Below are 24,036 nucleotides of genomic sequence, written 5' to 3'. Positions count from 1 at the left end.
AAGTGGACCCCCTTGTGGCCAAAAGGACCCTAGAAAAAAAATTTAAGTCTAGTTCCCAGCTATGATGGGAGGTCAGACATGTCTAACGATACTCCCCCTCTCTTCTATGGTTTAGACACAACAACTAAGCAGCATTAATGTTCCAGTAGAGATCACATGACTCACAGAACAGATTCTTTGTGGCAATAAGATACCAAATTATAAACAGGACCCAAGGCTATGCCAGGTGAGGGGAAGTCATGTACTCCTACACCTAAGGAAGAAACTGTGCTCTAACTGCCACAAGGATTTTCTTTTTCTCTAGCAGCTAAACAAGCACTGGCCTCAAGATAAGCAATACTTAAACAATTGCAAATCGTCCCGCTCATAGACTGCCCAACTGAACTCCCGTTCCACCAGCCATAACTACATCTTTCATTGGATGAGAGACTAATCTTAATAACTTTTTCCTGATAAGACCACCAACCATGGACTGATTCTGACTAGTTTACGGAGATTGTGTACTTGTGAGCTTTTGTGTCCTGAAACGACCTTTTGATGTGTAGGGCCTAACTGTAATACATTGAAATGTTAAGTCTCCATCCCAAAGTGAACATGGGTCATGTGTTACATACATGTTTGTTCAATATGCATGTGTCAGGACTACCTTCATTCATATTCACAGCTCCTCCTGTAACCTGTTAAATATTATATTTGGTCAACCTGTTCAGCATAAAGCTCCATCCCAACCCCTCTGTCTTCAAAGTGCTTGTCTCTGGGCTTCTGCTGAAAGCTGTGCTTCCCAGCCTGTGGGATAGCCACCTTGAAGGTTATAACCCTTTATAAGAAATCAAGTCTCCTCTTTCTTTGTCTAAATTTATAAATTGTGTGTGTGTTTAAGTTAACAGTGGTATGTAACTTTGGACAAGCCATGTAACTGCTCTGGGCCTCAGGGTTTCCATCCGTAAAGTGGGTGATAAAACTTCTCATGACCACTCCTAGTCCTGTTGTGAGGAATGGGATGCTGCATGTGGATGTTATGAAATACAGTGGGACTCAACAAGGCAGTCTACATAGTATCAAATGCTAAGCATAATCAGAAGAAAAATATAGATAATAATTTCAACATGTAGAAACTTGTAGCAAAGACTGGCTACATACTTGCCAATTTCATTTTCTCTTCCTGGCATACAAGAAGACCTTTCCCAGGCTTCCCTTGCAGTTCGGATGGGGCCATATGATTGGGTTCTGGCTAACGGGATTTGGCAGATGTGATAGCAGTGCTTGCAGACCTACCACAGATCCTGCAGTGTGATCTTATACATACTCTCTTCTCCTTCTCTGGCAACTGTTGAGGCCAAATGCTGAAGGTGATGGCATTTCAAGATGAAAGGAGCCTGAACCTCCAAGTCACCACTTAGAGATGTTGCCGAGGAGAGCCCCTGCACTGGCTTATGATGCATAACATAAACTTCTATTTGGGGGTTAATTGCAGCCTGTGTAGCCTATCCTAACATTGTGCTATAATAAAAAGATAATAATAGAATATGTTATTATGACAGAATATATATATTCATGTATGTATCCATATAAATATATATGAGATGTCTTGAGGCTTAAAGGAGTGGCTCAGTCAATACCTTTCCTTCCATATTATGAAGAATGTAAAAGTTCAATTTGTGCTGTTCTTGGAGAAATATGTCACAGGCACAAATTGTGATGACATTCAAGTCTATGTCTGGCTTGCCCAGTGGAAGCACAGTTACATAGAAAGCTGGGGGAAATCTTCCACTTGGAGTTGACAGACACCCAGGCCCTCTGCTCTATTTCATCAAAGCTGCTGAGGTTTTACTTTGCATGATCTGCTGCACCAGTTTCAGCTGGGAGACAGCCGTCGTCTTCCTCATCTTAAACTCTCCATGGACATTCAGCATTCTAACAGGAAGAACCCAGGAGATGCTCTTGGATCCAGGCAATAAGAGAATGTAAACATGATGAGCTTGCCATAAAGCACAGCTTAAGACAAGTCCCCGAGCTTCTCATTTCCAACCAGATTAGCACCCCAAGCCTCTGGAGAGGACTGAATCCATCTACACTGGGACTTTAGTAAAGCACTTAACTCACATATCCAAGTCAAGTTCTGATGGTTAAAAAATGGTGTTCTAGGCTGAGTGCAGTGGCTCATGCCTATAATCCCAGCACTTTGGGAGGTCAAGGCTGGAGAATTGCTTGAGCCCAGGAGTTTGAGACCAGCCTGGAAAACCTAGTGAGACCCTATCTCTACACAAATCAAAAAAAAAAGCTGGGCATAGTGCAGTGTGCCTGTAGTCCCAGCCAATCAAGAGGCTGAGCCCAGGATGTTAGCACTACAGTGAGCTATGATCACGCCACCGCACTCTAGCCTGGACAACGAAGCGAGACCCTATCTCAAAAAAAAAAAAAAAGTTCTAAAACTGGAGGCACAATTAAATCTGCATAAACCAAGATAGTTATCCTAAACTCGGATCAATTTGAGACCAAAGCCACCTCCACCATTCCTGAGTGTTGAGAATTCTACCCTGTACTCCCTGCCACTCTGACCAGCCCTCAGTCCCTCCTTCTCCCCCTACAACACTCAGCTCTCTTCCCTGCCATCAGGCCTGTTGTAGGTTGAATTTTGTCCCCTCAGTGAGATATGTTGAAGTCCTAGCCCTCAGTACCTTAGAATGTGAGCTTATTGGGGGAAATAGTGTCATTGTAGATGTAATTAATTAAGATGAGGTCATACTAGAGTAGAGTGGGCCCTTAATCCAACAAGACTAATGTCCATGTGAAGAAGGCCATGTAAAGATGCAAAGAGACAGCAAGAACATCATGTGAAGATGGAGACAGAGATGTGAGTGATGCATCTACAAGACAAGGAATACCAGAAATTGCCACCATCAGAAGCTGGCAAAGAAGCATGAAACAGATTCTCCTTTGGAGACCGCAGAAGAAACCAATCACGCCAATCCCTTAGTCTTGGACTCCTAGCTTCCAGAACTGTGAAAGTATACATTTCTGTTGTTTGAAGCCGCCCAGTGGTACATTTTTATGGCAGCCTAGGAAGGGCTGCAGAAGGCTGGACAGCCCCTTCTGAGCCTGGGCTCCATGGGGAGACATTTAGCAAAGGCTTTGACCAGCATGCTGGTTTCATCATCCCTGCCCCATGAGCCAGTCTTGCCAATCCCAACTCTAAATAGGACACACCATCTAATTTCCTTGCTCCTGGACCTAGGCTGTCAAGGTAATAGCAAAATTAGATGAATTGATTATGTTGCAAAGTCATTGTCTCCAATCATAACTTGCCCCTCTCTGAGCCTGAGCAATCTTTCATCACATTGAATAAGTATCATAGAGATTCTCAACTAGTGGGGAGAGAAGGGCTCATGGTTTGAAATAAAAACTTTGCCTCATTGCTTTACTTCATTTAAAATTTATTTTGAATATCTACAAACATCAGAGGAGGATAGAAAATTTTTCTTTTTTGCAGAGTAGTGTAAAAGTGGATCGGTATTTCCCTTTGCTTGAAATTAGCACAAACGGCCGGGCGCGGTGGCTCAAGCCTGTAATCCCAGCACTTTGGGAGGCCGAGACGGGCGGATCACGAGGTCAGGAGATCGAGACCATCCTGGCTAACACAATGAAACCCCGTCTCTACTAAAAATACAAAAAAATTAGCCGGGCGAGGTGGCGGGCGCCTGTAGTCCCAGCTACTCGGGAGGCTGAGCCAGGAGAATGGCGTAAACCCGGGAGGCGGAGCTTGCAGTGAGCTGAGATCCGGCCACTGCACTCCAGCCTGGGCGACAGAGCGAGACTCCGTCTCAAAAAAAAAAAAAAAAAGAAATTAGCACAAACGTGCATACGTGGTGGAGTTGAGGTTCAAATGAATAAAGCAACCTGCCTCCAGAGTCCACACTTCTAACCACCAATATACAAGACACTCTTACGGTTTACTAGCTTGGAAGCTCCTGAATGACAAAAACCCTTCCCTTGTATGTTCCCTCTTTGCATCTTCCCAACTCCCTAATACCATTCATCGCACTTTAAAGACATTCAGTAAAAAGAGGCACAGACGGCCGGGTGTGGTGGCTCACGTCTGTAATCCTAGCACTTTGGGAGGCCAAGGCGGGCAGATCACGAGGTCAGGAGATGGAGACTATCCTGGCTAACACGGTGAAACTCCGTCTCTATTAAAAATACAAAACATTAGCCGGGCGTGGTGGCGGGTGCCTGTATTCCCAGCTACTTGGGAGGCTGAGGCAGGAGAATGGCGTGAACCCGGGAGAGGGAGCTTGCAATGAGCCGAGATCGCGCCACTGCACTCCAGCCCGGGCGACAGAGCGAGACTCCGTCTCAAAAAAAGGCACATACTTGGGCAGAGTTTCCTTTTCTCTCAGCAGTAGGTGGATAAATTCATGAATTAGTGACTAATATATGGTATTTGATGCAAATACTGCAGTTCCATTTCCTCACTGCTCCCTTTCCCCTCTTTTTCTCGTTTGTTCCTTTTTTTGCCCTCATCTTATAGAGAAGGAAGGGCACAGGGGCCTCTTTTTACACTAAGGAAATCTCAGAGTTATCCCAGGTCCATAGAGACTTCCTGAGTAGCACTCAAGCTGCAGTCCTCCTCAGCTGGCAGCTGTTCTATAGTTTGCAACCTCAGGTCATTCCAAAGAACGAACCTCTTGAAATAAACACAGAGAAATGGGGCCTTTTATTATCTCCAGATGGGATTGTGCGGCCTTGGACGCTGTTGAAATAATTCTTCTGTGCCTGGATCAAACTTTTGTTATCTTCCAAAAGGAAAGAAAGACAGGAGTGGCAAATTGTGTTAACTAGAAAGCCAACTCGGGTTAAATTCTGCTGGTAGGTCCCCTTCCCCCACTAAAACCCAGGTTTTTAAATTTGCTTTTTATTGATTTTTGCATCCCTTTTCCCCTTTTACAATCAGATATTAAGCTGGGTTGGAATACACACACACACACACACACACACAAAAAAGGACAAAATTGTAAAACCGTGGTTTTTGTGTTGTTATCCAAGATTCAGATATTGTTTTTTTAAAATGGGGATGAAATATGAAAGTGGAAATACATGTGTTTTAGGGTATTACTAGAAAAGAAAGTATGATAAAGCGTGTCTGTAATACTTTTATTTTTACTCTGTTAGTAATGGTCAGCTGAGCAGTTTCTACATACATGGAGTCCAATAAACATCCATTGAACAAACACCATAAATACAATTTTGGGCTATAAACAATAGAAAATATAATTTTAAAATTGATGGTGCCACCTATTGGTGATGATACAAAGTATAAAATGATCACTTACATAATAAGTTATTTCATGTTTTCCAATCATGTTACTTATTCCCACTGAGATTCTGTGAGGAGCTAGAAGGTAAGCTTGGTTCATGCAGACATGAGGCACTAATGTTTTCAACTGGGTTGCTCTCCACTGGATGCCTGTTAAATGCTCAGCACTTTGGAGTATGCCAGAGAAGTAAAGACATGGCCTCTGCCTTTAAGGAGAATTTTATCCAGTTGGTAAGAGACCTACCTACCAATATAACAAAATAATAAATATCCTTGGGAGGATGAGGCCGGGAGGATCCCTTGAGGCCAGGAGTTCAAGGCTGCAGGGCACTATGATCGCGCCTAGGCATAGACACTGAACTCCAACCTGGACAACATAATAAGACCTTGTCTCTACAAAATAAAGAAATAAAACAAAATAATAAATAGCTGACATTAAAATGTATAATCTTCCTTCTATATATGGCTATATTTTATATAGTATACGGTAATCATCCTTTCTAAATCCTCAGTGCAGTGTCAGGACTCAGGACGTTACCCCAAAGTATGGTACCTCACTTGGCTGAGTACTTTACTTACTTATTTATTTATTTTACTTATTTATTTATTTATTTATTGAGAGAGAGTCTCACCCTGTCACCCAGGTTGGAGTGCAGTAGTGCGATCTCAGCTCACTGCAACCTCTGCCTCCTGAGTTCAAGCAATTCTCCTGCCTCAGCCTCCCAAGTAGCTGAGATTACAGGCACCCACCACCATGCCTGGCTAATTTTTGTGTTTTAGTAGACAGGGTTTCACCGTGTTGGTAAGGCTGGTTTCAAACTTCTGACCTCAATTGATCTGCCCGCCTCAGCCTCCCAAAGTACTGGAGTTACAGGTGTGAGACACCACGGTCGGCCCTTGGCGTAGTACTTTAAACTGAAGGACACTGGAAGGACCTCAGAAGCCAGTGTTCTCTGACCTTCTGCTCTCCTGTCACTTGCCCCTTTTTCTCCTCTAAAGCAAGGAGAGAAATCCTCTTCCCTATGGCAGGTCCTAGAAACCAGGACCCCTCTTCTGCAAAGCAAGTCATGAAACCTCCAGGTCACGCTCTCCATTTTATCCTGAAGACTCTCATTCCAGAGGGGTCCTACCCATACTCAGGAGGAAGGAATGCTACATGAAGAGGCCCCCAGAAGAACCTAAACAGAAAGGCAGGCCTTGCTGGGTTTCTTCCTCAGCCTATTACAGTAAGATCATACTCTTGTCCAATCACATTTCTACATGGCTGTCCATTCTTCATCAAGCCTCAGCATAAAAACACAGTTTTCCTTGCATCTTTGGATATTCATTTCTTTTTTGGGGGGGTGTGGGGGAGCTATTCATTTCTAAAGGCTCCCATGTCATGTAAAACTTTGGTTAAATAAATTTATTATGCTTTTATCTTGTTAATCTGTCTTTTGTTACAGGAGTGTCAACTGTGACGCTTATGATGGATGAAGAAAGGTACTACACCTTTCTGCTCCTATAGCAGGAAAAAGTCTGTTTTGCTCACCACTTACCCTAGGCCTAGTACACCACAGTTCCTGGCACTTAGTAGGCAATTGATAGAATAGTTGAATTAAGTTGGGTCTCATGGTTAGATATATGTGGCTTAGAGAATATTTTATTTTATTTTATTTTAGAGACAGAGTCTCATTCTGTTGCCCAGGCTGGAGTGCAGTGGCACGATCTTGGCTCACTGCAACCTCTACCTCCCAGGTTCAAGCGATTCTCCTGCCTCAGCCTCCCTAGTAGCTGGGACTACAGGTGTGTGCCACCACCCCCAGCTAATTTTTGGTATTTTCAGTAGAGACAGGGTTTCACTGTGTTAGCCAGGATGGTCTTGATCTCTGGACCTCGTGATCCGCCTGCCTCAGCCTCCCAAAGTGCTGGGATTACAGGCGTGATTACAGGTACCTGCCACCCCCCCCAGCGCCTGGCCAGAATTTTTTTTTTTTTTTTTTTTTTTTTTTTTTTTTGAGATGGAGTCTCATTCTGTTGCCCAGGCTAGAGTGCAGTGGCAGGATCTTGGCTCACTGCAACCTCCACCTCCCGGGTTCAAGTGATTCTCCTGCCTCACCCTACCTAGTAGCTGGGACTACAGGCACACACCACCACGTCCGGCTAATTTTTGTATTTTTAGTAGAGACAGGGTTTCACCAGGTTGGCCAAGATGGTCTTGATCTCTTGACCTCATGATCCACCCGCCTCAGCCTCCCAAAGCGCTGGGATTACAGGCGTGAGCCACCATGCCTGGCTGCCAGAATATTTTAAATCAAGACTGGCAAAACAGATCAGAAAATATGTGTAAACACGAGAAGCAGGGTTTGAATTGGGTCCTAGAAAATTCCTCAAGGGATTTATAACCTAATACAGATGAAGCCATCAGTGCAGGGAAGCCTCTTGTAGCCTTAAATTTGGTTAGAACTTGAGATTTTTGTGGTTTGCTGTGCCAACCCACACTTTTTCCTTAGGCAAGTACTGGGTTTTTGCTCAAAGTCCAAAAACAAAGGAAGAGAAAAAAGCAGATGGTGGGTAGTTATAAAACTATAAACATATTTTACTCCTGCAAGTCTTACAGACAGGAGTAATTCTGGGAGTATGAAAGTAGCTTAGAAAGATTTTTGCTTCCTCTCACCCTCCAACCTAATTATGTGCTGCAAAGTATTCCTATAATACTCGGCAATATAAGGCTGGGCACAGTGTCTCATACTTGTAATCCCAGCACTTTGGAAGACTGAGGCATGTGGATCACTTGAGGTCAGGAGTTCGAGATTATGGCCCACATGGTGAAACCCCATCTTTACTAAAATACAAAAATTAGCCAGGTGTGGTGGTGCACACCTGTAGTCCCAACTGCTCAGGAGGCTGAGGCAGGAGAATCACTTGAAACCGGAGGCAAAGGTTACAGTGAGCTGAGATTGCGCCACTGCACTCCAGCCTGGGCAACAGAGCGAGACTCTGTCTCAAAAACAGCAACAACAACAACAACCACAACAACTTGGCAATATGTATCAAGAGTCTTAAAAATGGTCATATCTTTTGATCCAATACTTTTCCTTCTAAGAAAATATGTTAAGAAAATAACCAGAAATGTGAACAGAGGCTTTTTAGAACACAGGGGAAAAAAACCTCTGTACTCAGTATGAAAAGTTGTTTTCAAAAAATTTTAATTAAGTAATTTTGCTCTACATATAAGACAATTCTTATGTAATATTTAAAACTATGGCACAAAATTGTGCATATATAGATTACCGCTGAATAGAGGGATTACAGGTTGTTTTGATTTTACCGTATTGTAAGAAAAAATGTTAAAGCCTTTGAAATTTAGTGGGTGTCCTGATAAGTTCATTCATTCATTCCTGCTTTCGTTGTCTTTGACTAGTCTTTGATTGGACTATTTTACAACTCTGAAGAGAAAGAGGTTAAGATGTAGAAAATTGACATTAATACAAATGTTTCCTGTTATAACTGCAAATGATCTCTGTTCGTGTCAATGCAAATAAATTTTGTCTGGCAGGTAATATAGATCTCTGTAAATCAAATCCATTTGAACCAGCTATAACACCTTACTGGTTTTCTCATTAATTAATGAGTTAAATAAAACCTTTGATGTGCTCATTTTATATTTATATGACAGTCATAATGTTTCCTTATTTTGAAAACTGTTTTTTAACACTATATACTTTCTGTTTTCTAGATTTCCTATCATAAGGATGTACAAGTAATTTAGTAAACTTTATAAGGATAAAAATATGCATGCAGAAAAGTAGGTAAGTTTACAGTTCAATGAATTTTCACAAAATCAACACCTATGTAACCTATGTGAGTATGATCAAGGAAAAGAACAATATTACCACCCCAAAGTTGCTCTTGTGCCTTACTCTTGGTCACTACTATCTCCACCATCCCAACAGGTAAACACCATCCTGACTTCCAACATCACTGATTTATTTTGTCTAATTTTCAGTTTTATATAAGTGGAATCATATAATGTGTTCTCATTTGTGCCTGGCTTACTTTGCTCACAATTATGTTTGTGAGATTCATACATGTGACTGCACAAAGTTATAGTTCCTACATTGTCCTTGTTGTGTAATGTCTGTTGTATGAATAGGTCACAATTTTTCCATTCTTCTGTTGATGAACATTCAGATTGTTTCTAGTTCAGGGCTATTCTGAATAGTGCACCTATGACAATTTTTGTATGTATATTTATGTGAAAATATGAATATATATCTGCTGATTATAGCATGTATTAATTTAAAATCAGAAAAAAATAAACTGCATAAAAATTGTTTCTCTAAGTTTCTACAAATCTTTCTGTAAATATGAAATACTTTTAATTAACAAACTCTTGGATTTCTTCATGGTTCAATCTTGGTAAGTGGTATGTGTCTAATAATGTATCTGATTCTTCTAGGTTTTCCAACTTATTGGCATATAGTTGCTTGTAGTAGTCTTTAATGATCCATTGATTTTCTGTGGTATTAGTTGTCACCATTTTTGTCTCTAATTTTATTTATTTGAATCTTCTTTATTCTTAGTCTGACTAAAGATTTGTCGATTTTGTTTATTTTTTCAAAAAGCCAATATTTTGTTTCATTGATCTTTTGTATTGTTTTCTTCATTTCAGTTTCATTGGCTTCTGCTCTGATCTTTATTATTTTTTTCTACTAACTTGGGTTTGGTTTGCTCTTGCTTTTCTAGTTCTTTAAGATGCACTATTAGGTTGTTTATTTGAAGTTTTTCTTCTTTTTTGATGTGGTCACTGATAGCCATAAACTTCCCTATTAGTACTGCTTTCACTGTATTCCTCAGGTTTTGGTATGTTGTGTTTCTATTTTCATTTGTTTCAAGAAAGTTTAAATTTTCTTTCTTAATTTCTTCATTGACCTACTGGTTATTCAGGAGCATATCATTTAATTTCCAAGCGTTTGTATAGTTTCCAAAATTCCACGTTACTGATTTCTAGTTTTAGTCCATTGTGGTCCGAGAAGATACTTGATATGATTTCAATTTTTTTTTTTTTTTTTTTGAGACGTAGTCTCGCTCTGTCACCCAGGCTGGAGTGCAGCGGCGTGATCTCGATTCAATACAACTTCCGCCTCCCAGGTTCAAGCAATTCTCCTGCCTCAGTCTCCTGAGTAGCTAGGATTACAGGTACCTGCCACTGCACCCAGCTAATTTTTCTTGTATTTTTAGTAGAGATGGGGTTTCACCATGTTGGCCAGACTGGTCTCAAACTCCTCACTCAGGTGATCCACTCACCTCAGCCTCCTGAAATACTAGAATTACAGGCATGAGCTACCATGCCTGGCCTGATTTTAATTAAAAACATTTTTTTTGAAGACTTGTTTTGTGGCCTAGCATATGGTCTATCCGCAAGAATGATCCATGTGCTGAGGAGAAGATTGTGTATTCTGCAGTTATTGGATGAAATATTCTGTAAATATCAATTAGGTCTATTTGGTTTACAGTGCAGATTAAATTGGATGTTTGTTGATTTGCTGTCTGGATGATCTGCCCAATGTTGAAAGTGTGGTGCTGGAGTCTCCAGTTATCATTGTATTGGGGTCTAACTCTCTCTTTAGTTCTAATAACATTTGCTTTTCTTATCTGGGTACTCCAGTGTTGGGTGCATATAAAATTATAATTGTTATATCCTCTTGCTGTGTTGACCTCTTTATCATTATATAATAATCTTTGTCTCTTTTTATATTTTTCTCTTGAAATCTATTTTGTCTGATAGAAATATAGCAACTCCTACTCTTTTTTGGTTTCCATTTGTGTGGAATATCTTTTTCCATCCCTTTATTTTAGGCATATGTATGTATTTATAGGTGAAGAGTGTTTCTTGTAGGCAACAGATTGTTGTTGGGTCTTGTTTTCTCACTTTTTAAAAATTTTTTTTTTTCTTTATAGAGACAGAGTCTTACTGTGTTGCGCAGGCTGGTCTCAAACTCCTGGGCTCAAGCAATCCTTTTTCCTTGGCCTCCCAAAGTGCTGGGATTACAGGCACGAGCCACCATGCCTGGCTGGGTTTTGTATTTTAAATCCATTTAACCACTATATTTCTTTTGATTAGAGAATTTAGCCCATTTACATTCAATGTTATTATTGATAAGTAAGGACTTACTGCTGCCATATTGTTATTTGTTTTCGGATTATTTGTTGTCTGTCCTCCCCTCCCTCTCCTCGCTTCCTTCATCCCTCCCTTCTTCCCAAAAAAAAAAAAAAATGACAACTTAACACTAATTGCAAAAACAAAGTAGAGAAAGTTAATAAAAACTCCACACTACATTGTCCCAACTTTTTTTTTTTTTTTTTTTTTTTGAGAGGAGTCTCCCTCTGTCGCCCAGGCTGGAGTGCAGTGGCCGGATCTCAGCTCACTGCAAGCTCCGCCTCCCGGGTTTACGCCATTCTCCTGCCTCAGCCTCCCGAGTAGCTGGGACTACAGGCACCCGCCACCTCGCCCGGCTAGTTTTTTGTATTTTTTAGTAGAGACGGGGTTTCACCGTGTTAATCAGGATGGTCTCGATCTCCTGACCTCGCGATCCGCCCGTCTCGGCCTCCCAAAGTGCTGGGATTATAGGCTTGAGCCACTGCGCCGGGTCACCCCCACTTTTTAACATTTTATTGTTTCTATTTATGTCTTATTCTACTCTCTATGTCTTGAAAAGTTGTTGTAGTTATTATTTTTGATAGATTCACCTTTTAGACTTTCTGCTCAAGATATGAGTAGTTTACACACCACTATTATTGTGTCATGATATTCTGTGCTCGTCTGTGTACTTAATATTATCAGAGTTTTATACCTTCAGATAATTTCTTTTTTCTTTTTTTTTTTTTTGAGACAAAGTCTCACTCAGTTGCCTGGGCTGGAGGGCGGTGGTACAATCTCGGCTCACTACAACCTCTGCCTCCCAGGTTGAAGTGATTCTCCTGCCTCAGCCTCCCAAGTAGCTGGGATTACAGGCATGCACTACTACGCTCGGCTAATTTTTTTTTTTTTGTATTTTCAGTAGAGACAGGATTTCGCCATGTTGGCAAGGCTGGTCTTGAACTTCTGACCTCAGGTCATCCGCCCGCCTTGGCCTCCCAAAGTGCTGGGATTACAGGGGTGAGTCACTGCACCTGGTCCCTTCAGATAATTTCTTTTTGCTCCTCAACATCATTTTCTTTCAAATTGCAGAACTCCCTTTAGCATTTCTTGTAGGAGAAGTCAAGTGTTGATGAAATCCCTCAACTTTTGTTTGGTTGGGAATCTTTATTTCTCCTTCATCTTTGAAGGATATTTTCCCTGGATATATTATTCTAGGATAAAAGTTTTTTTTTTTTTTTTTTCCTTCAGCACTTTAAATATGTCATGCCACTTTCACCTGGCCTGTAAGGTTTCCACTGAAAAGTCTGCTGCCAGAGATGTTGGAGCTCCATTGTATGTTATTTATTTCTTTTCTCTTGCTGCTTTTAGGATCCTTTCTTTATCTTTGACCCTTGGGAGTTTGATTATTAAATGCCTTCAGTTAGTCTTCTTTGGGCTAAATCTGCTTGATGTTTTATAATCTTCTTGTACTTGACTATGAATATCTTTCTCTAGGTTTGGAAAATTCCCTGTTATTATCCCTTTGAATAAACTTTCTACCCTTAACTTCCTATTTAAGGCCAATAACTCTTAGATTTGTCCTTTCGAGACTATTTTCTAGATGTTGCAGGCATGCTTCATTCTGTTTTCTTTTGTCTCCTCTCTGTATTTTCAAAACGGTCTGTCTTCAAGCTTACTCATTCTTTCTTCCGCTTGATCAGTTCTGTTGACTGTGATGCAGTCTTCAGCATATCAACTGAGTTTTTCAGCTCCAAGATTTCTGCTTGCTTTTTAAAAATTATTTCAATCTCTTTGTTAAATTTATCTGATAGGATTCTGAATTTCCTCCTCTGTGTTATCCTGAATTTCACTCAGCTTCCTCAAAACTGCTATTTTGAATTCTCTGTCTGAAAGGTCACATATCTGTCACTCCAGGATTGGTCACTTGTGCCTTATTTCGCTTGTTTGGTGAGGTGATGTTTTCCTAGATGGTCCTGAGGTTTGTGAATGTTTGTTGATGTCTAAGCATTGAAGAGTTAGTTATTTATTATAGTCTTTGCAGTCTGGGCTTACTTGTACCTGTCCTTCTTGGGAAGGTTTTCCAGATATTCAAAGGGAATTTAGTGTTGTGATCTATGTCTTTGGTCACTACAGTCATATCTGCATTAGGGGGCACCCCAAGCCCGGTACCACTGTGACTCTTACAGACTCATAGAGGTACAGCCTTGGTGGTCTTGGGTAAGATCTGAGAGAATTCTCTGGATTACCAGGCAGAGATTCTTGTTCCCTTCCCTTACTTTCCCCCAAACAAATGGAGTCTCTCTGTGCTGAGCTGCCTAAAGCTGGGGAAGGGGTGATACAGGTACCACTGTGGCCACCACCACTGTGACCATGCTTGGTCAGAGCCAAAGCCAGCACAGCACTCGGTTTTGCTGAAGGCCCTTGGTAAATACCGTTTAGCTACTGCCAATGTTCACTCAAGGCCCAAAGGCTCTTCAGTCAGAATCCAGACAGGCTTGTGTCTTTCCCTTCAGGGCAGCAAGCTCTATCCTTCCCCTCCTGTCCTCAACCCAGGGCATATCCAGAAATATCATCTGAAAGCCAGGGCTTGGAGTTGGGAACATTAGGAATTTACTTGGTGCTCTATTCTACTGTGACTGAGCTGGCACCAATGCCGCAAGACAAAGTCCTTCCCACTCTTCCCTCTCCACTCCTCAAGCAGAAGGAGTCTTTTCTGGTGGCCACCACTATCTGGCTACTGCAGATGTCAACAAACTCTTTTAAAATGTAAATATATTTCAGAAGAATTAATCCGCATTCATGCCTTATTGTGAATTCCTATAATCTGACAATGAGATCAACAGTTAGTTGAGAAGATTCCACTGGGGCAGGGAGAGTATAAAGAAATCTGGGGTGAGGAAAGCGGAGCACAGTAGTGAGTGTTAGGGCTTTGGGGGTGGAGCCCGGAAGAAGAAGGAAAGAGGTGGGAGACTACTGGCTTTTCTTTTCTTTTTTTGAGACAGGGTCTCGCTCTGTCACCCAGATTGGAGTGCAGTGGCATGATCAGCTCACTGTAACCTTCAACTCCTGGGCTCAGGCAATCCTCTCACCTCAGACTCCCAAGGAGCTGGGACTACAGGTATGCACCGCCATGCCTGGTTAATTAAAAAAATTTTTTTTTGTAGAGACAGTGTCTTACTGTGTTGCCCAGGCTGGTCTTGAACTCCTGACCTCAAGCAATCATTCTGCCTGGCTTTCCAAAATGCTGGGATTACAGGTATGAACCATGGTTCCCAGCCAGAGTTTAAAATTGGATATGACAGTTGGACTGGTGGGTTAGGATTCCAGTTCTCCCCACTGAGGCCAGGCTCCATAATCTGAGCACATCTGGTTCATCTTCTCCAGATCAATTTGGTGACTCCCTACTCAGTCTCCATCTCAGAAGTAGGGACAGAAGGACGAATCTGAAAGCAGGAGGAGCAGAAAATATGCCTTCAATACCTCTTTTCCTATCAAATATGGTAGATTCTAAGGGACACGTTAAAGGTCTATCATGTGTGATTAAAGACCAAAAAGAGTAGAAATGACTAGCAGGGTTTACACTTCATTTTCTGCAAGTGAGCACTGATCCAACAAAGATGGTGAGGTAGGGTGGAGTGGGTGAGGGTGGTACGGAGATTCAGTACAGGGCCAACCCAGCAGACTTAGTGGGGGTGAGGCAAGGGAATAGTGGTGAGGATAGTATTGGAGTTACTGTGCACAATCCAAGCTGGAACAAAATTTTAGTACACCTAAGAATTTTGGGTAAAATGGTGCAATGGAGAGAATATCCTGAGAAGTTGTGTTGAGTTTGGGGGTATAAGTGGGACATCAGGTGAGGAGGCTGCTGCAGTGGCTTAGCAGCCAGCCTGAGATCTTGGAGATAATGAACAAAGAGGCCAGGCTGGCATGTATCAGACAGCTTGGTGGATCTGGGGAGAGACGTTTTTGTCTCAAGAAGGATTTTCAGAATTTATATCTGGACTTGTGCTATTTGAGAGCTTTCTGTAAAGCAACCTTAGCAGCCCTGATGTCAGGTGACAGGGGAGGTGGCTGTGATCTCTGAATAGCCAGGCAGAGTGGAATTCCTGTGAGAACCCCTGACAAGTACTCTCCTATGTCCTTTGTTTCAGTGCCCTGAGGAAGGATCAAAGCTGATCCATGCCAACTCTGTCAATGGGCTTACTCTGACTTGCTGGCTTATTTGTTGTTGACAGCTTCCAGGTGTATGTTTTCTTAGAGATGGATTCCACGCAAGAAAAATGCTCTTCTTGTTGCCTAGGCGTTAGTTTAATAAGTAAACAAGTTACAAAATACTAAAGTAGAACACGAAGGTCTTTCCAGGCTTCCCACTGGGCTGATCAGGAACTGCTTGTCTACCACTTTCCACACTAAAAAAGACACAACAACTGTACTATAGACAGAATGTATTTTATCCTTTTTATCTTAATAAATGTTTTAAAGCTTGTTCTTATCCATTAGGACCTCAGCACTGTATACCTATAGGGAGCCTCTCATTTAATTTGCAGAATAAACAATATCATTTCCATTTCAAATCTATAAAAATAAGAGTTCATGAGATTAAAGAAATTGTTCTGCATCACATAATAAGGTATTAAAAGTGGGTCCCTAGCTGGGCATGTTGGCAAGCGCCTGTAATCCCAGCTATTCAGAAGGCCGAGCCAGGAGAGTTGCTTGAACCTGGGAGGTGGAGATTGCAGTGAGCTGAGATGGCGTCACTGCACTCCAGCCTGGGTGATAGAGCGAGACTCCGTCTCAAAAAAAACCAAAACCAACCAAACAAACAAAAATTGGGTCCCTAACTCGTAATTAAGTATCTACCCGAGTGTCTATCTTCCAAGAGAACACACAGTTTTGGAGTCTCACTTTCTACTGATCAGGACCATTAACCCTGCAACCTGGTTAGGCTACCAGGTTGGGCAGATTTCCATAGGACCTGGCCCCCTAAAGAGTAAAAATCCCTCAACTGCTCCTTACCCCCTAACTTCAAAAGGATCCAAAGGATTTACCACAGGCCTGAGAAAAAGGCTTGATTGTCTTTCCAGGATTTCAAACTTGTTCTTTGGGGATGGCCCAACCCCAGTTGTTCAATTTTGCAGCCAGAAGCACGGATTAATCATCAGTATGTGAGTTCCTCATCTACACTCTCTGAAGTTTCTTGGCTGACTTTTAATTTATATCATAAAATAGTAATCTATTTAACATTTTTGCTACAAAAACATTTTTCTATGTATATTTCAAATTCTGAAGAAAAAATCTTACTGATGAATATAAATTTGAGTTTCTTATAATTTCAGGAAGCACTTTACAGAAGGAAAAAGAGAAAATCAATTAAGGGGCTAGTTATAGATACTATTTGACACAGATTGGGACTCAGTGAGTTTTCTAACTGGATGGATAGCAGGTGCAAAATTGTGATGCTATGATTTCTTGTCACTGAAAAGTGCTTCACTTGGGGCAGCAGAAGGAAATGAGATGCCTATGAGAATAGAGTTGAGTCATGAAAAGAGAGGAGAGTCCCTGGATGCCTATCATCCAGGTGAAGGTGGAGTAAGAACTATAGCTATCATTTCAAAAAATTTTTAAAAATACAGTTTTCTGGCCCAGTGCAGTGGTTAACACCTGTAATCCCAACAATTTGGGAGGCCAAGGCGGGAGGATCACTTGGGGCCAGGAGTTCAAGACCAGCCGGGGCAACATAGTGAAACCCTGTCTCTACAAAAATAAAAATAAAAAATTAGCCAGGCATGGTGGTACACACCTGCAGTCCCAGCTACTCAGGAGGCTGAGGTAGGAAGATTGCTTGAGCCCAGGAGTTCCAGTCTGCAGTGAGCTGTGATCACACCACTGTACTCCAGCCAGGCTGACAGAGTAAGACCATGTCTCTAAATAAATAATAAATAGATAGATAAATAGATACAGATATAATGTTCTTTTCTTTCTTTCTTTTCCCTCCCCCCACAAGATGGTGTCTTGCTCTGTTGTCCAGAGCTGGAGTGCAATGGCGTGATCTTGGCTCACTGCAATCTCTGCCTCCCGGGTTCAAGCAATTCTCCTGCCTCAGCCTCCTGACTAGCTGGGATTACAGGCGTATGCCACCATGCCAGGCTAATTTTTGTATTTTTAGTAGAGACTGGGTTTTACCATGTTGGCCAGGCTGAGTCTCAAACTCCTGACCTCGTGATCCACCCACCTCAGCTTACCAAAGTGCTGGGATTACAGGCGTGAGCCACCGTGCCCAGCCTAGTTTTCTTACTACAAAAGGAATACTTATTGTCCAAATTGAAAATACAACAAAAGAGAGAGTGGGGAAGAAAATTAAAAACACCTGAATTTCACCACTGATTATTAATTTCTGCACTGGCTTTCCATCTTCTTGAGAGTTAACCAGTAAATTAAGAGGGGAATGGGATTACCCCTGAAAATACCATAAATCATTCAGTTTGGAATAGAACCTTGGAGCATGTAGAAAACCCAACACATGTGCATGACATCAGCTTTGTTAGTTGAGCAACTAATGAAGTAGTTGTATTTATAAGCCATGCTACTTAAATGTATATAAACAAATAAAAATAAAAGGACCTGTTAACAATAGAATCACACTTAGCATGACAAGATACTCAACCTATGAAGAGCACACAGGACCAGAAATAGATCAAATTCACATCAGCTCTTTCAGATTTATTTTGGGTTAGGTCCAAGTTAATTGAAAAGATCAGATCTTATTGCCTTGGGAGGCCAAGGTGGGAGGACTGCTTGAGACCAAGAGTTGGAGACCAGCTTGGGCAACATAGCAAGACCCCCATGTCTGCAAAAATAAAAACAAATTAGCCAGGTGTGGTGGGCCAGTAGGTAGTCCCACCTACTCAGGAGGCTGAGGTGGGAGGATGGCTTGAACCCAGGAATTTGAGGCTGCAGTGAGCTATGATCATGCCACTGCACTTCAGCCTGAGTGACAGAGAGAGATATTGTATTTTAAAGGGAGAGGGAGAGAGAGAGAGAGAGAGAGAGAGAGAAAGAAGAAAGAAGAAAGGTCAGGCAGAAATCACAACACCATTTAAAATGTTCTCTTTTGCACTCCCCTTCTTCCTCTTTCTCTCCCTTTTTTCTTTCCTTTATTCTTTCTCATTTGCCCTCCACCCTTCCCAAATTTAGGTGAACCCTAGTTAAGCTAAATGCAAAATGCTGTGATGCTACTGTATTACCACTTTTAAATCTAGCCTTCAATAACTTTTAAAGTTACAGAAATACACAGTACTAATGAAAACAACAAGTATAAAAACAAAAAGTCAAAATCTCCTTTTCCCATTCTTTTGTCTTACTCCTCAGCATTCTTCCCATTTCTAGAGATGGAGGCAAGACCTAGAGTTGGGATGGGGGGTAAAATCAGGGGGAGTTTATTTTTGTACTTTTATACAAACTGTGTTCTTTGTGACTGTGTGTGTATTTTTATATTATGTTAGTGAGATTTAGAGAGCAAGGGGAAGTTAAATGCATGCAGTCAGTCCACCACCTTGAACCAGAAACCCTTTAAGAGCTTTTTTTTTTTTTTTTTTTTGAGATGGAATCTTGCTGTGTTGCCCAGGCTGGAGTGCAGTGGTGTGATCTCGGCTTACTGAAAGCTCTGCCTCCTGGGTTCACACCATTCTCCTGCCTCAGCCTCCCGAGTAGCTGGGACTACAGGCGTCCGCCACCATGCCTGGGTAACTTTTTGTATTTTTAGTAGAGACGGGGTTTCACTGTGTTAGCCAGGATGGTCTTGATCTCCTGACCTCATGATCTGCCTGCCTCATCCTCCCAAAGTGCTGGGATTACAGGCGTGAGCCACCGCACCCAGCCTTAAGAGCTTTTAAGCAACCTACAGAATGGGAGAAAATTTTTGCAATCTACTCATCTGACAAAGGGCTAATATCCAGAACCTACAAAGAACTCAAACAAATTTACAAGAAAAAAACAAACAACCCCATCAAAAAGTGGGCAAAGGATATGAACAGACATTTCTCCAAAGAAGACATTCATACAGCCAACGGACACATGAAAAAATGCTCATCATCACTGGCCATCAGAGAAATGCAAATCAAAACCACAATGAGATACCATCTCACACCAGTTAGAATGGCGATCATTAAAAAGTCAGGAAACAACAGGTGCTAGAGAGGATGTGGAGAAATAGGAACACTTTTACACTGTTGGTGGGATTGTAAACTAGTTCAACCATTATGGAAAACAGTATGGCGATTCCTCAAGGATCTAGAACTAGATGTACCATATGATCCAGCCATCCCATTACTGGGTATATACCCAAAGGATTATAAATCATGCTGCTATAAAGACACATGCACACGTATGTTTATTGCGGCACTATTCACAATAGCAAAGACTTGGAATCAACCCAAATGTCCACCAGTGACAGACTGGATTAAGAAAATGTGGCACATATACACCATGGAATACTATGCAGCCATAAAAAAGGATGAGTTTGTGTCCTTTGTAGGGACATGGATGCAGCTGGAAACCATCATTCTTAGCAAACTATCACAAGAACAGAAAACCAAACACCGCATGTTCTCACTCATAGGTGGGAACTGAACAATGAGATCACTTGGACTTGGGAAGGGGAACATCACATACCGGGGCCTATCATGGGGAGGGGGGGGAGGGGGGAGGGATTGCATTGGGAGTTATACCTGATGTAAATGACGAGTTGATGGGTGCTGACGAGTTGATGGGTGCAGCACAGCAACATGGCACAGGTATACATATGTAACAAACCTGCACGTTATGCACATGTACCCTAGAACTTAAAGTATAATAATAATAAATAAATAAATAAGTAAAGAGCTTTTAAAACCATATGCATATACTCACACATGTATTTATTTTACTGAAATGGAATCATCAAGTACATATGTGTTGGTCACCTGTGTTTGTCCTTAATATATTTTAGACACCTTATCCATTAATAAATATGTATCTATAACATTATTTTAAATATGAAAAATATAACATTATATGGATGTATTTAATAAAACTCTTATTGTTGGACACTTAGGTTGGCTTTCTATTTTTTTATGATAAACCCAGTTTAGATGATCTGCCTAGTAGTTTAATCTTTGCACACATGCTTAATAACTTTCTAAAGATAGAGTTATAAATTTGACACTGGTCACCGAACAAAATGTGCATTTTTAAGGCTTTTGAATATAGTGGACACTTGTGTTTCTTACATTTTAGCTGTGCAGTCTCAAATATACCAATGAATTTAACTTCTTTTCTAGGGTGGGACGCTACTTCAGACTGCTTTCATGTCAAGATCTGCCTCATCTTCCAAAGTGGGAGTTCCCAGCATCAGGCTTGTGGGGGTGGAAGCTTAATCCGCCTCCTTCCAATAACTGAAGTGAGTCACTACCAACTTTATTTCTCCACCCTTGACTGGGTCCATACACATCCCTGCCTTTATTTTAAGGAGGTAGAATCCAGCCTAAAGTCTCCATTCATGTAGAATTGAGAAAGGGCATCTGTTCTGGGTCATTCTTACTTCCAGACTAGAATTTATCTCAGCTCTTAAGACACAGCTATCTTAAGATAAGTTCTTAAGAGCTAACTTAAGAAATCTTAAACAGTTTTACAGAAGTGGGTAAAATCTCTGCAAGTCTTTGAAGAGTATTAGCAATGAAAATGGTTGTTATTTTTTCAAAAAATAATAACATGAACTTGGAATGGATAGTTATTTTGGGCAGATTCCCCATCTGATCTGTGCTCCTTCCCATTTGAACCCTGGATACCTTTGAGAAACATTCTTGGAGCATGTAGAAAAGCCAGTACATGGGCATGGACATACACATACCCCACCCTTACACTCTTCTTTTTGTTTCTTTTGCTATTGCTACTATCATACCACCACCACTGAAATCTAGCAATGGTTTTAAAATGTGTAATGTGGTCATTTTTGCTGGTCAGAGTACTTTCTAGGCTAAAAAGCAAAGGAAATATAAAGACAAATTTTCAACAACCTGCAGTGGTATATGCTGCTTTAAAGTTTATAAAGCAAGGCCGGGTGCTATGGCTCATGCCTGTAATCCTAGCACTTTGGGAAGCCGAGGTGGGTGGATCACTTGAGCTCAGGAGTTTGAGACCAGCATGGGCAACATGGCAAAACCCTGTCTCTACAAAGAAAACAAAAATTAGCCAGGTGTGGTGGTGCCAGCTATTTGGGAGGCTGAGGTAAGAGTACCACTTAAGCCCAGGAGGTCGAGGCTGCAGTGAACCGTGTTCACTGCAAAGCGAGACCCTGTCTCATAAACAAACAAACAAAAACATTTATAAAGCCCCTTCACATATCCTGCAGGTGCTGTCTCCAGGGAACTCATTCTACTAAAATTGCTCTTAGTCTAAAGGGGAAGCAATGAGATGAGCTGATTACTCTCTGGGGTTAGGGATTCTATGTTTCTTGTTATGAAGCCCAGATATTCTGCTATCAGAATGATGGACTGTTTGACTAGACCTACCTGACAGAGTAGAGGAAATATTTCTGATTTTCTCCTCTCCAGGAAGAAAGAATGACATAGAACAGATATCCTCTAGGGGAGAAGGAGACACACATTGTCACAAAAATCTAGGACAAAATGTTTCAGTAAAACTAGCTCCCACAGTAAGTTATCTTACATTCAGCGAATTAGGGATTAATTTTCAAAAGATTCCAGATAAGCACAGGTAATTTGAACTTTGTAAAACATTGTTATAAACTCTTCAACGGTCCCTTCCAGAGAGCTCTGTCTGCCCTTGAGTAGCTAGAAGCACGGCTTTGCTCAAGTCAAGAGCTGCTATCAGGACAGAAACATCTACTGCCGTCTAGAAGAGTAAAAAGTAGAGAAAATGCTAGAAGTTCCACTGTAAAGTGGCCAGGTTTTTAATGATTAAGGTACCAATAATAAGGAATATAACATGGTTCTTAATTAAGGAATATAACCAGACTGGGTTTCAAATTGTTTTTTGAGGGACATGGACATAGATTCCTTTAAAAGCCTTATATTTAGTGGTTAGGTACCAGGTTCATCCCTAAAACCTACTAAAACTATATTGACTCTGAAATGGCACTTTCAATATCCTTAAGATTCCATCCTCATCCTACTCCCAGTGGAAACGTTCAATTTATTAGATAATTGGAAAATTGAGACTTGAGGCCTAGTGAACCAAGGGGGAGTGAGTGGTGGGTGAAGGTGGGCCCTTCTGGGTTTAGTAGCACTCAAATTAGCCTAAGAATATGGTACTTCTGGGAGATGACCCAGAAAATATGGCCATCAAAAGCAACAATGTTCATATGTCTGAGTCCCAAGTATTAAATCTATGGGTTAGTGACTGAAGGACTTAGGTTTCTTTCTAATTAAGTTAAATTCCATTAGATAAGATTGATAACTTGGACAAAATTTGCTTTTAAGATTTCGATGAAAGGGACTCTTGTACTACTGTTGCTCCTTATCCCATTCTGTCATCAGAACTTGTGCTGGGCATATAGCCAGTCCCTAGAAATACTTGCTTCATGAATTGAATATGAAGATTAACTAAGATGACTGGCACGCCTTGGTGTAATGGGTCTTTGCAAAGATGAATTCTTCAAGGTGATGACAAGAGGTTTGCCTAAGATTTGAGAAGCACAGTGAGTGTGCCAATGGATTATTAATGAGCACTCACACTTTTAAAAGTAGAGAGTCAATCCCACAGCAAAAACTTCAGCACTAATGAGATATAAGGGCTTTGGGCATATTACCGAACCTCAATGTCGTTATCTATAAAATGTAAATAATAATAGCAACAACCATCATATAGGGTTATTATGAGGATTAAATGAGACAATGCACATGGAATAATTAGAAGAGTGCCTGGCAAGTAGGAATTAGGGGAATGACTATGCAGATGCATTTATGCAGATGAGCAGACCTCTAGGGTAACTCAGAAAAAATAGAAGGTCCTAGACATAAAGGGGCCACGGGACCCCTACAATGTATATGAATCTTGGCTGAATCATTGTGAACTAGATAAGAACCAGCTAAGATACCTGCCCCATTCCAGAAGGCTTGGCACTGTGTAAGATCCTGCTACTGTGTGGTGCGAGTTGAAAATATATCCTAAAATGACTTTTCCTAACAGCCCAGAGATATGTGGCCATGGAATAGAAAGTGGGCTGAATAACAAAAAAGTCATATTTCACAACCCATTTCAGCTATTATTATTAGGGAACCAAATGATATATCCAAATATCAAAGGAGAGAGCGGGGATAAGGCACAAAGGGGTTGAGAAGAATCTTGCTCTAGATACATTTTACTGTTCCAGTAGCCATGCCATAATTTCTAGAGGAGCCTATGGGGAAAAATCTGATTGTGAGGAAGGTAGGGAACTTGTTTGAAACTTCTTTTGTGTAATTTTTTTTTTTTTTGAGATGGAGTCTTGCTTTGTCACCCAGACTGGAGTGCAGTGGTGCAATCTCAGCTCACTGCAACCTCCGCTTCCCAGGTTCAACTTCCTGAGTAGCTGTGATCACAGGTGTATGCCACCATGCCC

General features: G+C 41.3%; 1 protein-coding gene across 1 annotated transcript in view; it reads right to left on the bottom strand.

The window, feature by feature from the left end:
• Positions 1 to 24,036, bottom strand: part of NFE2L2 (NFE2 like bZIP transcription factor 2) — a 598,880-nt gene that overhangs the window by 57,337 nt on the left and 517,507 nt on the right. The gene's annotated exons all lie outside the window — the stretch shown is intronic.

Source organism: Macaca thibetana, chromosome 12 (genome assembly GCF_024542745.1).
Source record: "Macaca thibetana thibetana isolate TM-01 chromosome 12, ASM2454274v1, whole genome shotgun sequence".
NCBI classification, from domain to species: domain Eukaryota; kingdom Metazoa; phylum Chordata; class Mammalia; order Primates; family Cercopithecidae; genus Macaca; species Macaca thibetana.
The sequence above is the reverse complement of the archived record's forward strand: the minus strand, read 5'-3'. Positions and strand labels throughout refer to the sequence as shown.